Below are 15,601 nucleotides of genomic sequence, written 5' to 3'. Positions count from 1 at the left end.
AGTTGTTTAACCCAGCTGTTTACAGTGACAGTTCCATAGTTTTTCATGGTGTTGAATACATTGAATCATCAGTTGTTTAACCCAGCTGTTTACAGTGACAGTTCCATAGTTTTTCATGATGTTGAATACATTAAATCATCAGTTGTTTAACCCAGCTGTTTACAGTGACAGTTCCATAGTTTTCCATGGTGTTGAATACATTAAATCATCAGTTGTTTAACCCAGCTATTTACAGTGACAGTTCCATAGTTTTTCATGATGTTGAATACATTAAATCATCAGTTGTTTAACACAGCTGTTTACAGTGACAGTTCCATAGTTTTTCATAGTGTTGAATAAATTTCTATTTTATTTGTGATTGTTTGAAATACGACTTTCGTTGTTTTACTTTTATTCTCAGCTTTGTACCTCAGCCTACGTTACTATGGAGATAATAATAGTTAACTACACTTATAATTCTATTTTCAATATACAGAGTATGCGCTAACTGCTGTCAGAACACTGTATTATAATTCTGTATAATAAATATCAAAGTGTGAATACTACTATCGAGACACTATTTTACAACTAGTTACAATCAACATTACACGCTGTTGTTGTAATGTAGACACTATATTTCAACCTCTTATAATCAATATTAAACGTGAATACTACAATACAGACACTATGTTACAACTAGTTACAATCAACATTACACACTGTTGTTGTAATGTAGACACTATATTTCAACCTGTTATAATCAATATTAAACGTGAATACTACAATACAGACACTATGTTACAACTAGTTACAATCAACATTACACACTGTTGTTGTCATGTGGACAGTATATTTCAACGTGTTATAATTAATATTAAGCGCAATAACTCTTACCATTTCAGGATACGATGTTACAATCTTGTTATCAATAATATTAAACACGGGAGCTGTTATAAAGATATTGTGTCAGAACATTATTATAAAATAAGTATGGGAAGCGTTATAAACAGAACAATACAAGAATCTCAAGTGTTATAACTATATGTTTCCTAGATTCAACGGTATGTTCTATTTATTACTACAGACTTTGAATATATATATATATATATATATATACAGAGAGAGAGGGTTAACTTCACTTTTTGGTCAAAACCAATAGAGATATGAGGGAAAACTGTTAAACGTCGAACACATACAACTTGGTTCACTATTTTTGAAAAGCAGTACTCGACGTAGAATATAAATATATTTATTTATTTATAAGCGCACTTCAATACGAAAGATGAAATCAAAATACAATACCCTATAAATATAATTACAATAAATATCGTAAACATTTAAAGAAACTACAAGCATGACCAAAGATCAAAAACCATAGTCAGCTATGGTCATTTTCTATTATAGTGTTAATTGACTATAAGTGGCACGAGTTACTTAATATACAGCTAATGAATGTAAACTTACCTTTGTGGAGATTATCGAAGCAAGCAGGACTGTAGGGAAGAGATGAGTCTTGCTACGTCTTCGTATCTGCCCACCGTCTACTTAAATTTAACGAGACCCAAATGGCAGAATTGAACGGCAATTGGGTTTAGTTGAAGAGATTTCAATCTGGGTGGAAGCTAAACGCTTTCCTTGCCTGACTTCGTTTTATCTACAAATTAATACGTGGCTCCGCCCAATAGCCGCTTGATTAAACCAATCACGAGTTTCCTGTGCACGTGTGGCTAAACTTGAAGCATCACGTGGCACCATGGTTGGTTGCTCCTCCTTCCTGTTAGATTATTGGTCCTTTTATTATCAAAAACCTTTTATTTGAAAAAATATATAGATATACTTGAATGATGCTATAGGTGACTTGAAAAATATTGCTAATATCCTGTAAAACGTCTTCATGCAGCTAAGAGCTTCGTCCAAATTATTAACCTTTATAAGTTGCACAAGTGTGTCTTCAATTAATGTTCCAGGCATAAAGCATTCTAAGTTGAATAAGTGCAAATAAGGAAGATTATATGTGTATATATAATTTAAACAAAGAAGTACACTTTTCCAAAAGAGAGCATAAATAATACATGCAACTCTTGGTGATTTTATTTATAGATATAATTTTCTAAAGTTCTTATTACAGGTTTCGTGACGCAGCAGCTACTTTTCAGGTACAATTGAAAATTGTAATAGTTTTAATAAATTAAATTTCATATTTTTGAAACTTCTCTTTTTCTATCATTCTCATTTGAGATTTTAACTAAATTTGGTTTGTTATTATTTGAACCAGTGGGTGTTATGTTGCGAAACCAGTAACAAAAAATAAAGTTTTACCTGTTATTATTTGAAGGAGTAGCAGCTAGTCATGAAACTAGTAACAAAAAAGAAAGTTTTACCTGTTATTATTTGAAGGAGTAGCTACTAGTCATGAAACCAGTGACAAAAGAAAGTTTTACTTGTTATTATTATTTGAAGGAGTAGCAGCTAGTCATGAAACCAGTGACAAAAAGAAAGTTTGGTTTACAGTGTAACACAATATGTATATATATATGTGTGTGTGTGTGTGTGTGCGTGTGTGTGTATAACGTGGGATGAAGATGAAATTTCCTAAAAATTGAAGATTAGTAACAAACAGGCAACAAAATTCAAACTCTAGAAACCGAAATTACCGTTCTCACATACTTGCTAAAACCAGCATTAAAGGCAGATGTGAATTACATTTCGTTGTCTCATTCTAAAATAATGAATCATCTCTATGCTTTAATGTAGAGATTATCTTTTCTTGAAGATTTTTTTTCCTATTTTATTCAATCTTTCCTTCCAAAATAACATACACGTCATGGGGTAAGAATCATAACTATTGATCGATCGAGTGTACAATAAGTTTCAGTTCGTAGTTGAACAGTGGGTCTTCCAATCTGAAGTAACATATTTCCATGTCAACATTACACATTTTCTTCCATTACTGTTGAGCATGACCACCGTTTAATAACTGATCATTAGTTTTTAACTTTGATTACCTGACATATTTGTTTGCTCGCTTCTGTATTTGTTTTCCTTACTTTTTTTTTAGTTACTTCTATAAAAATGTAATAGGCTTCGTCGGCGTAACTCTTAGATATTTTGTATTGTTTGTTTTGAATTTCGCGCAAAGCTACACGAGGGCTATCTGCGCTAGCCGTTCCTAATTTAGCAGTGTAAGACTAGAGGGAAGGCAGCTAGTCATCACCACCCACCGCCAACTCTTGGGCTACTCTTTTACCAACGAATAGTGGGATTGACCGTCACATTATAACGCCTCCACGGCTGAAAGGGTGAGCATGTTTGATGGAACGGGGATTCGAACCCGCGACCCTGAGATTGCTAATCGAGCGCCCTAACCACGGGATCCGATATTTTGAATCTGGATAAGACTCTGACGTAGTTACCTATAAACCAGGAGTGCGTAGAAATACTTCCAAAATAACTTAAATTGGCTATACTAACAATACTGTTTAAGCTAAAGCAACATGAGGTAATCTTACAGACAGGCCGATAAGCATGCATAACCATGTATGCTTAACTACGTGCGCTAAGATTTACGTTCTAACACAAATTATTCGTAAAATTTAACACAGAGAAATAGTCATTTTGCTATGTTACTAAAATCTTATACATAAATCATAATGTAACATTTTACAATCTATAATTATAAAATGTCGAGAGATCAGTAAGGAAAAATGGTGTAGATGTATACGACAACAACAGTGCGCTTTCAGTCTTCCTATATCCACGTGCATAAAACACGATCCAGACAAAGGTATAGATGTCTGGGTCATCATTACCCCGACATAGTGGAACAAAACACACACACACATATATACATGGATGTACATATTCTTATAGATACGTTGTAAACGACATACATACACGTAGGTTTGAGCTTATTGGCGTTAATAGAATAATTGAGGAAGTGGGCTGTTGCAAAAGGGTCGGTTTTGGTGTTCTTTATGTCATACTATGGACTTCTCTCACATTCTTTTCTCTGTCTCCGCCTCTCATGGACCAATTATCTATCATTATCCAATTGATGACGTTGACTCGCTTGCTGTTAGGTCGGTGACGAGTAGGGTTCCTCGAAGAGCCATCATCGTAGGAGGGACCAACCGTAAATTATCTTAGTATTAAAGTCTATGGTCTCGGTTGGCCTTTATCAGTAGCTATATTTTTCAGCTCACTGTGTGTTGGTGGAATACTGCACACCGGCCCTTTTTATTCGAAAAGGTTATGAGCAATACTTCAAAAATGCAGAAATAGCGTTATGGAATTATAATATAGAAACTATACAAGATTTGAAAAACAAATTAAACAAAATTTCTAAACCTTGTAAAATGTTTTTTAAAATTCTGTCTAAATCATTTTTATCTTTCTAGATCGCTATTTCATTCTCAGCATGATATAATTTTCAAATGGTCCCTTTAGTGTAGTAATTTAGGATTCATGACAGCATTTTATTGCTCAATTAAAAGTATACTTTGTATTTCCTCACATCTGGGAATTGGTGGACGTTACCATGACTTTGACAGATACTCTTATGTTTGTGCTACTTGAGAGAATTGAAAAAATTGTTCTAACTACAGGCCGCTATAAATTTTTAAACAGTTACAACCACATATAACCACTAACTGTAAACTGTCGCTTACGTTATGATTTCATTCGTAAAGGTTTTAGAACAGTCTATTTCGCCTAAAGTAGTCTAGAATGATCATTCTTCAATTCGCAAGCTGCTGAACATTTCCTGAAGTTGATACTGTAAAACAAAGGAAACGCTAATCAACTGTTCTCATTAAACTTGTATTGCTTTGATTTCTCCCAACTCTGTCTCAAAGCTGAATCTCTCCTTCTGTGGTTATAAGCCTCAAACACTGATAATCTAATCTGCTTAATAAATTGAATGAATGGAAGTATATTGGCAAGAATATAATGATCAAACGAATAGTTTACCAGCAGTGCAGCCCACATGATAAGAACGTTTAATATTAATCAAAATGTGACATGAACAAGCAAACAATACTGCTAGAAAGCTAATAAATAAAGTATGAGACTTGTTTGAATGCTCGAACACAGCATAATTCTGTACAATATGAAATCACAATTATAAATAACACTGTATTACAGGGTGAGTTGCCAAATGAATTGTAAAATTGATAAAGTACATAAACAATCGTAAAACAACATTGAAAATATTCTAAACTTGAATCGAGATGTAGTGTGTGTGTGCATAAATATTTATTATAACAAATTATCTTAGTTTATCATCTTTATTAAGCCGCTAAATGCCAGACTTGATGGCAGAGTTTGAAAAAACAAAATAAAAACAACAACATTAGTTATGGGAAGACTTCTTGCCAAAATTTATGAAATAACTCTTCAAACTAACTGAAGCATGATATTTATTATACTATATAAAAAATACACGTCGAAGTTGAAACAAGTATAGACGTGTGTTTAATGCAGGCACGACAGTCTGATTATCTTGCATGATCACATATGATTTCTTATAACATATTTAAGTCATTTAATTAAATACCTCTAAATTCAAAGTTATATTTTGGTAATTAGAAAACGTTTAGTAATATATGTATATATGTTTTTAGAATCTCGCTTTTGGAGCTTTGATATATCCTTACTGGAGTCTGAACTTTCTAGCGAAACCCACGTTGTCCAACGGCATTTTAAACAAATTATATCAACGCGTATTCTTGAGCTTTCATGGAGAGAGAGTATTCTGAAGGTATAAGAGTATCATGTGATGGTTAATTCAAGCGTATCATGTGACAGTTAATTCGCTAATAAGTGATATATTCCACAAGTGCATTCAAAGCTTCGAGAATTTTCGTTGGACTAAAACCATAGGTAATCATCTGGAAAAACCAAGAGCATTTATTTGTTGTTAAGTGTAAAGCTACACAATAAGCTATCTGTATTATGCCTACTGCGAGTATCGAAACCTAAGTTGTTTACTGGGATAAGTCCACAGACTTGCTGCTAAGGCACAGAAAGCAATCAAGAACGTTGTACAAGCTCCTCTCCAGAAAACATAAATAAAAAATCGCGCTCTGCAATTTGGGGAGTAGTTAACCAGCCTGTTTGGCGCTCAAAGAAGTAGCTTCATTGGGGACTGGGGAAGGGATCACTCAGCAGGTGAGGTTATCCTTTAAGCCCGAGTGATCACGTGAAAATATAATTTCACAAAGTGGCGCTAGAGGGTGGATAGTTTCATGATTTGCCAATAGGGGCAGATAATTATAAAGTGTATAGCTAGGTGCGAATTGTTCCAAATTTTGTCATTGGGTGGGCAATGAGCTCATCTGTTGTGCGCGTGGAAATGTTTTGTTATGTGGCTCGTTTGCAAACCATCAGAATGTGTTGTTGAATATTAAGCTGGATCATGTTATAGAAGCATATTAATACAGTTCTTAATACAACATTAGTTTTGTGTTGTCGTTAAAGTCAACTTTATGGTTTCACTTCAATAACAATAATAAACAATGCTCTTTGTTTGAATATGTAAAATTAACAATTAATATTTTACATTTTGACCATTTGTATAGTTTACTTCGTGGTTTACACATACAAGTATCGATATAGCATAGCCTAAGAGTTTACAATAGCTGCTGTTGCCTTCCCTCTAGTGTATCATTTCAAAATTAGCAAGTAGGTTAGTGCAGATAGCTCCTAAGTAGCTTTGAACAAATATCCAAAAACAAATAAAAATACTTAGAAAATAACCTAAACGAGCAGCCAGTAGACTGGGAGAGTGAGAGTCAAACAGATGCAGTTAGTGTTATCAGTTCTGGTACTGAAGTACTTGAACAGTGTTTAGAGAGTGAAGCCTTAAGTGAAGCAATCTCAATGCTTAAAATAAACATTTCATATTCAATTTCAATTAGAACATCATATACCTTATAGAGAAAAATGAACCACAATATGAATTTCCGACAGGTATGATATCTAATGTAGTGGTCAGGATAGGGATTACCTGGTTGGGTCCTGGTAGCTCATTTGATATGACATTTGATTTCTTAATACTAGTGCGAACTAATGGTCTTAGAGAGAGGTTCCAGTCAGGGCAAATTGTACTAAGAACCCAACCTCTGACTTAGTGGAGTGGTAAGAAAGTTTGGTATTGAATATTGTGAGACAGTAAATGAGCATCTAGCCCAAGGCCTTTATATGACTTTGAACTCCCTTTACTAACTATTGTTTCTCAGCAAGAATAATATCAAATTCATTTGATAAAAGAAAACAGCCTCATGTCTGGATTTTCTTCAGCCCAAAAGTAGGTGTCCATGGAAATCAAAGCCTTGCACCATTTTATGTATTACCTTCTTAGGAGAAATATGCACAAGCCTGATATTCATCAAGAAACACATTATAACAAGCCATATTCCAGAAAATCAGAAGAGTTTAAAAAATCATTGGAGAAAAACGTTGATACTGTTTCACTTCAATTTAAACACCAATAAATAAAAACAGTAGATCAAAACCGTCAACACTTTGTCTTTATTGTGAAAACATCTTCTTTATAGCTGACAAAACACTACACTAAGGGATAACTGCAATGAGGGAAGCATTTACACTATTTACAACTTCTGAATTCACTCATTTCCATGGCCGGATTATACACCAGACACTAAGGCACTCTGCCTTGCCCTACAAAAAAAAAATTGGTCTAAGAAAAATGTTTAATCCCCATGTGTATCGTTGTTTAATTTAAAATAGTTTGCCGAATTTTGTCTAGTTCAGCTTGTGTCTGTGCCTTAACCTAAGAAATCTTTAATCTGGTCATACTCATTTCCTTTTCATCAGGTTAACACCTCCAAGGTTGAAATGCATCTTACAGGTGTTAGAAAGAACAGTGAGGGGACAAACAAAGAGTTCTCCTTATTTCTTCAATGAAAACAGCTATTAGTGATGTGAACCAATCTTATTGTTTGTTTGTTTTCTAAAACATTTTAATTAGCATTTAAATTGTGTATGCGTCTACGAGCTCAATTATCAAAATGTTCTCTAAGTAGTAGGTCTAATAATATATTCCGCTATAAGGAAGTGTCTCTAACAGGCTACTAATATATTCCACTATAAGGAAGTGTCTCTAACAGGCTACTAATATATTCCACTATAAGGAAGTGTCTCTAACAGGCTACTAATATATTCAACTATAAGGAAGTTTTGTCTAACAATCTACTAATATATTCAACTATAAGGAAGTGTCTCTAACATTTTGATGAGCTCATGCCTTCAACTATCTTTATCTCAATTTATCACTCACCGCCTGGTAATATAGCGTATTCGATCATCAACACCTGTTTCTCATCACTCACTAAATTAACTTGTTCAATTAACAACATGCATTTGCCTTTAATTATTCCTTTTATTCACACCAGTCTCTAACTGTGGGTGAATTCGCGTGTAAAACTATCAGTTTTCACTATTTATTGACCATTCTTTCAATAACATTATTTTAACAAATCGGTAACCTCACGTGTTCAGACTTTTGCAACTTTTGAACAATCCATTTTGTCAATTACCAGTTTTCCCTAACTGGGAAGCTCAACTCTCGTATCAATCGGTCTTTTAAAACACAGGATAAAAGGCCAATCTTTAAGATACTGGTCAGTTTTGCTTAAAATCTGCTGTCATTTTTAACTTTTGATAAACGGTGTAAAGTAAAATTTCGAGATTGCTATTGTTGGAATAAAACTTCGAGCAAGGAGAACTCAAGTTTCCACCTATAAAATCTACATTTGTTTGTAAAGTAGAACAAAAGTCATATCGTTCTATATTTCCTTCGCTTACAGATAAGCTATTATACAAGAGTTTCTTATTTATTATTCAGCTGTATATGACAATACTCGGCTTATCAACGAGGGAACGGTGGAAAATAAAACATTTATAACTTTTATGAAAACTATTATTTTCTTTTAAAATTCCTGAAAATGTCATTACGCTTCAGTTTACCATATTTTTATTTTATATTTTTACATAGATCTCGGTGATTCGAATTTTCTTTTCACACCTAATTCCTTACAACGACGGACGCCCTCTGTTTGCATGGGAAGTTTTGTAGCGATCCATTAGATCATTGGAGAAGGACCAACAAGTACTCTCTACGCTGTACTCGAGCGTAATGGTACTCCAGGAAACCCAACAAAACTTGCTTGCCCTGAGGTTAGTGGTTACGCTCCCATGTATTGTTACTTTTTCATAACCGTTCACTTTCTGGAAGCAATGTAAAATTATAATGATAGCGGAGCTTGGTTCAGCTTCAAACTTTACTTGACAACGAGCGTAGAAGTTTCAGATTACATCTCAGACGAGTTTGGAGTGATCGCAAAACGAGTCAAAGGTAGAATTGTGACATGTTCCATCTTTTGATGTGACCATGCAAGAACATATTAGGAAATCATGTGAACGAAGTAAACTAAAATAACACAAAAAATAAATAAACGAGAAAAACATAAGACTGTGATGTTTGTCACATACAACTAGGATACGTGCTACTCCTAGGTTATGGACTATTTATAATTACGTATCAAATTCTGTAAGACCCGGGGTTCGATTCCTTGCGGTGGACAAAGTTCAGGTAGCCCATTGTGTATCTTTACATTAAGAAAACAATAACAACATGGAATTCTCTATAGAGTACATTGAATGTTAACATATTTACCGAAAGTAAACGTTAGCTAAAAGTGTAGTAACCATAGTTTTATATTCAGTTTTTAGTCTTTTATTGTACTTAAATTCAAGACAGATAGTCTTACTGCAGTAAACTGCTCGTTTACATGGATAAAAACAGACAATTTGTCTCTTTTTATGATATTTCGCGATATTTTACTACATCAATCAGTTGTAGCATTATTACATCTTAGTGCATTTTTCGCGGAATTTTGGTACTTCCTCATATAATTTAGATTTATAAAATGTAATCAACTCAGTTTCAATTAGAGGCTTAGCAATAACACTATCAAGCTCAACTGAAGCTTTCATTAGCTGAAAGAGTAAATGTAACAGATATGGGAGACAGAATGACAGTAGCTGTGATTGTATTTTAGACTTGAATCAAAGCAAAGTCCTCAGATTTAAACAATAAGAAAAGTCCATTTGAAATGAAGAAACTATGCAAGCATGTAAATATACTAATTTATATTGAAATACAACAGAGAAGTTACTTGTTGTCTTTTCTTTTCACATTATTGATTAAAGAATACCGTATTTTGAGTTTTCATATAGAAATAGTACTAATTCTACAGTAAGGTCTGAGGACATAAAGGGGGACTTTTTCAGCGAGATCTGGCTTATCTCACTATAAAGAAATGTCAAGAAGTTTGTGTAACGAAATAATTTTATTAAAATTATTATTAATGTGAGACTATATAAAATATTTCCTTCTAAAGACACATCCTTTTCCGCGGAGCGCAAGAAAATTAAGAAACTCCACTACATTACAAAATACGCGAAAACAACAACATAAAAATAAACTACAGGGTTCGACCTTGTATTTTCTTTAATGATCCACGGTTTTATATAATTCAAAATGAATAACTCAGCTTTTAATATAAATTACTTTACAACTCTGACCTTATTCAATTCCAATAAAATATCAGCTTATTAAATTGTTAGCCTTGGGCGAATATTCAAATAAATAATATTCGCCCAAAGCTGCATAACATTATCTGCGCTATAGCCGGATTTTAATTTTGAACTGGCAAACGAGAGTGATAGCAGCTAGACAACAGCGCCCACCGTCAACCGTTGGGATACTTTAATCTAATACTGGGGGCCTCCCAGTGGCACAGCGGAATGTCTACGGACATACAACGCTAGAAACCGGGTATAGATACCCGTGGTGGGCAGAACACAAATATCCCATTATGTAGCTTTGTGCTTAACTTCAAACAGACTAACACTGGGATTTGAAGTTTCCACAGACCTAAAATACAAAGCACGATTTTGCGGCGAATGTATGCAAACCATGGACCTTCAGGTTCATAGTCTGGTACGTTAACCACTAAGTAAAACCCAACCCATTAAAAAAAGGTGCTTTAGTGGAAATTATATACTTTTTTTTCCAGATTGTTTTAAACTTTTATATTTATTGTTACAATTTCGCTTTCCCACTATATGGAATACACGTTTCTTTACATAGATAAAAATATAGGGTGAGGCTACAAAAATTAATGCATTTAAATAGTTTACACATTTACTTTAGTTTTTAATATAAGAGCACACATCTTAATGTGACGTACTGAAGAAATAATATTGCAGTTGTGTGACTTTTTACACTGCCTCTGTATTCAAAGATACACTGATGGCGTGGAACTAAGAAATAACCCCCACGCACACTCTTGCCATAAACCCATGTAAAAGGCGGAAAGTGTGAATAATCAATCAACATCCGCTTGTGCTTAACGCCACAATATTCATTCTTAACAATACCATATGTATCGGAAAAGACCAATAAACCTGGAGGTGATTTACCACAATAGTTCTTTGGTTTGGAAAAATAGGATAATAATTGTCCACTTCAACCCCACTGAACGCCCCGTGTAATTCGTTCCGCTCGTTTTCTCCTCGTGATCGTTCGGGAACACTGCACGTGACGGTAAGCGCCACTATTCAGGTGTCACGTGCCATGTGGCACAGCTAATATGCGGAAACTAACAATCAGACAGAAGGACTAGGGTATACGCTCTGAAATTTAATTTTACAATAATTTCTTGGTTGGATATGAAGTGGGCCTGAACGTGACCTATTAACTAAGTCTTTCTTATTTAAATATCAAGTTATCGTTTAATTTTGTTCGAACAGTTTATTAAACGATACATTGATATTAAAACAAAATAAAGACTAAGTCCAATAGCCCACGTTGAGACGCATTTCATATCTAATAATACATTATTGGAAAATTAAACTGTTCGAACAATATTTGAATTATTTCAGTACACAAATATATACACCGAACAATTTTAAAACTGTTAAAGAGTAATAATAGCAACATACTTTTACTCAGCCCATATTTTAATGCACTAACCACTACCAAAGTAGCTTAATTACAAAAGGACTTATTTTAATACGTTATGAACTGAATCTGTGCATTTTATTTGGAGCTATCAAGCTACCAATGTTGAGGAAACAGCAGCATCCAGAGGCTGGTTCATATGTAGGGAGATATTAATATTGAACGCTTCCCTTTTAACTCATAAAGAGACAAATATGTAGTTCACGCACAACCCTTACTTTCGCCACTTTATATTCTTGTTTAGATGTCTTGATTTGATAATAAGCCAATACTTAAATAGTTATCAGTAATTTAAACGTTATACTTTAGAAACGCCAGCGAATATATATGTAGTCCTAAAACAACTACTAATTTGTTTTTATAGTATTTTATTTCCTTTTGCCTATTTCTTTTTCTCCTTCATTAGAGTATATGTTTCTACCTAGCCAACCAATATGCAATCTCTGTACTTGTACAAATGAGAACAGATGATATAGCCAGCTCTATCTTTGGTAGTTGGACTTCTGTATGGGGCCTCTGGTTGGTCAGCGGTAAGTTTACAGACTTACAACGGCAAAATCTTGGATTCGATTTCCCGCAGTGGACAGAGTGCAGATTGCCCTATAAATGAACAGAACTTAGGTAACGACGACTAGCTTTCGAAAATCACAGCACCTTTCTAAAACAAAGAAATTAATATTTCTATTTGTTAACAAAAGTAAAGGATTTTGGTTTCGTAGTACATTTAAAAATACAGTACCAAGAAAGTGGAAAACAAATAATAACAAAATTCGAAGTTCCTAAACAATACTTCGATATCCAAGAATGGAGATTTGTAAACAGAGCGTAATAATGTGTGAGTTTAATATGATTTGCATCTTTAGTAAAAATAAGCGGGTGTTAACGAAAATACTGTAGCGACTTTTTTAAAGTTCAAAACTCCATTAAAACTTCTAAACGTATTCTACATTTCTGCGTCTTTTCTCGTATAATGGGCGCCGTTTTTCCGTCTTCAACAACCCATAAGAAGCTTAGATGGACACTAATTAAAACTGAGTTCCCATGAGAACTTTGTGATGAAGCTTCCCAGATTTTTTATGAACAGTGGAGTCTTGCCATGATGTTAGTGAATCACAGATGTTATCAGCTCAGTGGCGACCTCCTGTGACGTAAACGCAACGGGAGGTATATCATAGAAGCAGCTGCAAAAAGCACTCGTGCCAGTCGACTCGTTCTTTTCTTACCTTATAATATTTAGTTTTATGTCGTCAGTCGGTGATGTAGCTCATAAAATGTGGAATAACATATTTGTACGTGTTTTGAGAACAAGCCAACCGACAAAGCGCACAAACTTCGGTCATGACAGAAACCCCCGCTTATAGCATTAACAGTAAATTATATTATGTTTGTAGCTGGGATATTATGGTACCTAAATATTTTATATAGGTGCTTACTGCCTACTTTTGTCCTATTAATACTATTATACAATAAATATTAAAAAATGCTTATGATAAAAGCTACTGCATTAAAAGCCGTTTCATAATCTTTGCAATTAACTTGTTTTAAGACTTTTAATCTGTGGTAAAATGACGCATTCAAAAAATATGCTATATTCAGGTATTTAATGCTTGGAAAAATAATTTTAAAGATAACATTCATTAAGTTAAGACTGCGATTGTGTCCATAGCTGCTTATCCAATGCTAAATATATTGTTGTGGTATTTTCATATAGTACTGGTTTCCCCTAAGAGTGACAAGATAGGTCACCTGAATAACTGGAGATTCCCCAGGATATCTTACTGCAAAATAAATCTGTATTCTTTGAGTAACTGAGTCCGCGAGAAATAAAGATAATCTGAACACAAATGTGCAGTCAGAATGAGCAGTCTTTATTTAACACAAATACAATGAAAATACCTACTTTTCTTGCCACAATGGACAGTTGATTCTACTATAAAGTTAGGTTTGAAGATATTAATTAATTTCAGATTCTGAACAAGATTAATTCAATTGATCTCCTGTTCCAGACTGTATTGGCCGTTATCACGTTTCAGACGGAATAAATCTCAATTACTTACTTAACTTGTTAGTTAGTGTCAAAATAACCAAAAGTGTCTAGCGCTACCCACGTGACTGGTCATTCTTAATGAAATTGAAAAGAGGTCATAACCTTAAGAGGTCACATGACTTAAGATGGAAAAGATAAAATACCACAAATACTAGAAGTGACTTTGCAGCTATCTTTACCAAGGGAAAACAAAAGGTACTATTCTAGGTGAATGATACAGAACAATAAATAACAAGAGTGGAAGGTACTTAATAACCCTCTTAATCAATGTGTTATATAGGAACTGTATAAACCTGCCATAGTAACAAATTTTGAAACATTTCATTATTAATACAAGAAGGTAGAAAATACATGGTATGCTTATACATCACACTTGTCCTGCACCTTTTATTTCAGTCTCATTCTCGGCCATCATTAATCTTAACTTTAAAGCCAATAAAATGTACAAATGCGTGTTGGAGAAGGGGGGTCATAACTTTCTATCAGACTGTGAAAAACACCATGCAACACAGACAACAAAACCCTTTAACAAGGAAGTTAATCAGTTACATTAAGATACACTATTAACAACTATTTATTACAAATATAGCATATTGAATTAACACAGTTACATGTTAAGTAATAAAACTAAAACTTTAATATGAATTAATCCATACTTTTAATTATTTATACAATAATACCCTTCAACATAGACAGCATAGTGAATCTGCCATATAGAAAAGTTTGACTAGAATACAATCTACTAATGTATTTCATTACAAATGAAAAATACAATAAAAATATTAAACAAAGAAAAATGACTACAATTCAATAGTTAAACATGAAAAATGTCCTTTAACAGTGATAAGCATACAATACAAGGATCTACTCTTTAACAAAAATAATACCTAAGCAAAGGTTACATAAGAAATACTTTTTAGCTAAGATTAATTTGAAAGACATATAATACATAACATACAATAACACTTTTAACAAATATTAATTAATAGTTACAATGTTAATACAACATAACATGAAACATATAAGACATAGTAAAATAAACCATTTAACAATGAAATAGAACGTAATAAAAGCAAAAATGTCAAACATCAAGAATTAGTTTTAATCATCTTACATAAAAACAAATTAAGATAGAGATTAATTAAAATGAGATAAAAATTATGGTACATATAGTCAAATCCCTTTTAAACATGCATTAAAAACAAAACAATCAAGTACAGATACATTGGCATAATCAAAACTAAAAGAAAATCAAAAGTTAGAAAACAACCTGTTACACAACTATGGCAATAATAAATATTAGGTCGTTAAGAAATTAATGTCACGTTTTGGAACACTTTCATTACCCCCCCCCCCAAAAAAAAATTGTACACCACGTATAACAGTTAAACGAACTACCTAAACGTCATGTTAGTATAGCGTATATAATGTGTAAAGTTTAGTATACTCTAATCCCATATAGTGATTGCACACGACGAGACACACATTCGGCATGTAATGCTGTTTGAATACAAGAAGGGAAACAA

General features: G+C 33.4%; 1 protein-coding gene and 1 long non-coding RNA gene across 3 annotated transcripts in view; one reads left to right on the top strand and one right to left on the bottom strand.

Moving 5' to 3' along the window:
• Positions 1–1,615, bottom strand: part of LOC106478630 (homeobox protein ceh-8-like) — an 8,246-nt gene extending 6,631 nt beyond the window's left edge. For both annotated transcript variants that reach the window (XM_013939186.2, XM_013939187.2), the window contains exon 1: positions 1,444–1,615. The gene's annotated coding sequence lies outside the window, so the exon portion shown is untranslated. The remainder of the gene's footprint in view (positions 1–1,443) is intronic.
• LOC111085091 overlaps positions 1–15,601 on the top strand; it is a 51,815-nt gene that overhangs the window by 15,274 nt on the left and 20,940 nt on the right. Inside the window, exon 2 of the long non-coding RNA XR_002609950.1 lies at positions 8,996–9,177. This is a non-coding gene — a long non-coding RNA (uncharacterized LOC111085091). The remainder of the gene's footprint in view (positions 1–8,995; positions 9,178–15,601) is intronic.

The sequence above is a fragment of the Limulus polyphemus genome, unplaced genomic scaffold (genome assembly GCF_000517525.1).
Source record: "Limulus polyphemus unplaced genomic scaffold, Limulus_polyphemus-2.1.2 Scaffold234, whole genome shotgun sequence".
NCBI lineage: Eukaryota > Metazoa > Arthropoda > Merostomata > Xiphosura > Limulidae > Limulus > Limulus polyphemus.
Note: the sequence above shows the minus strand (reverse complement) of the source record. Positions and strands in the feature narration are given on the sequence as shown.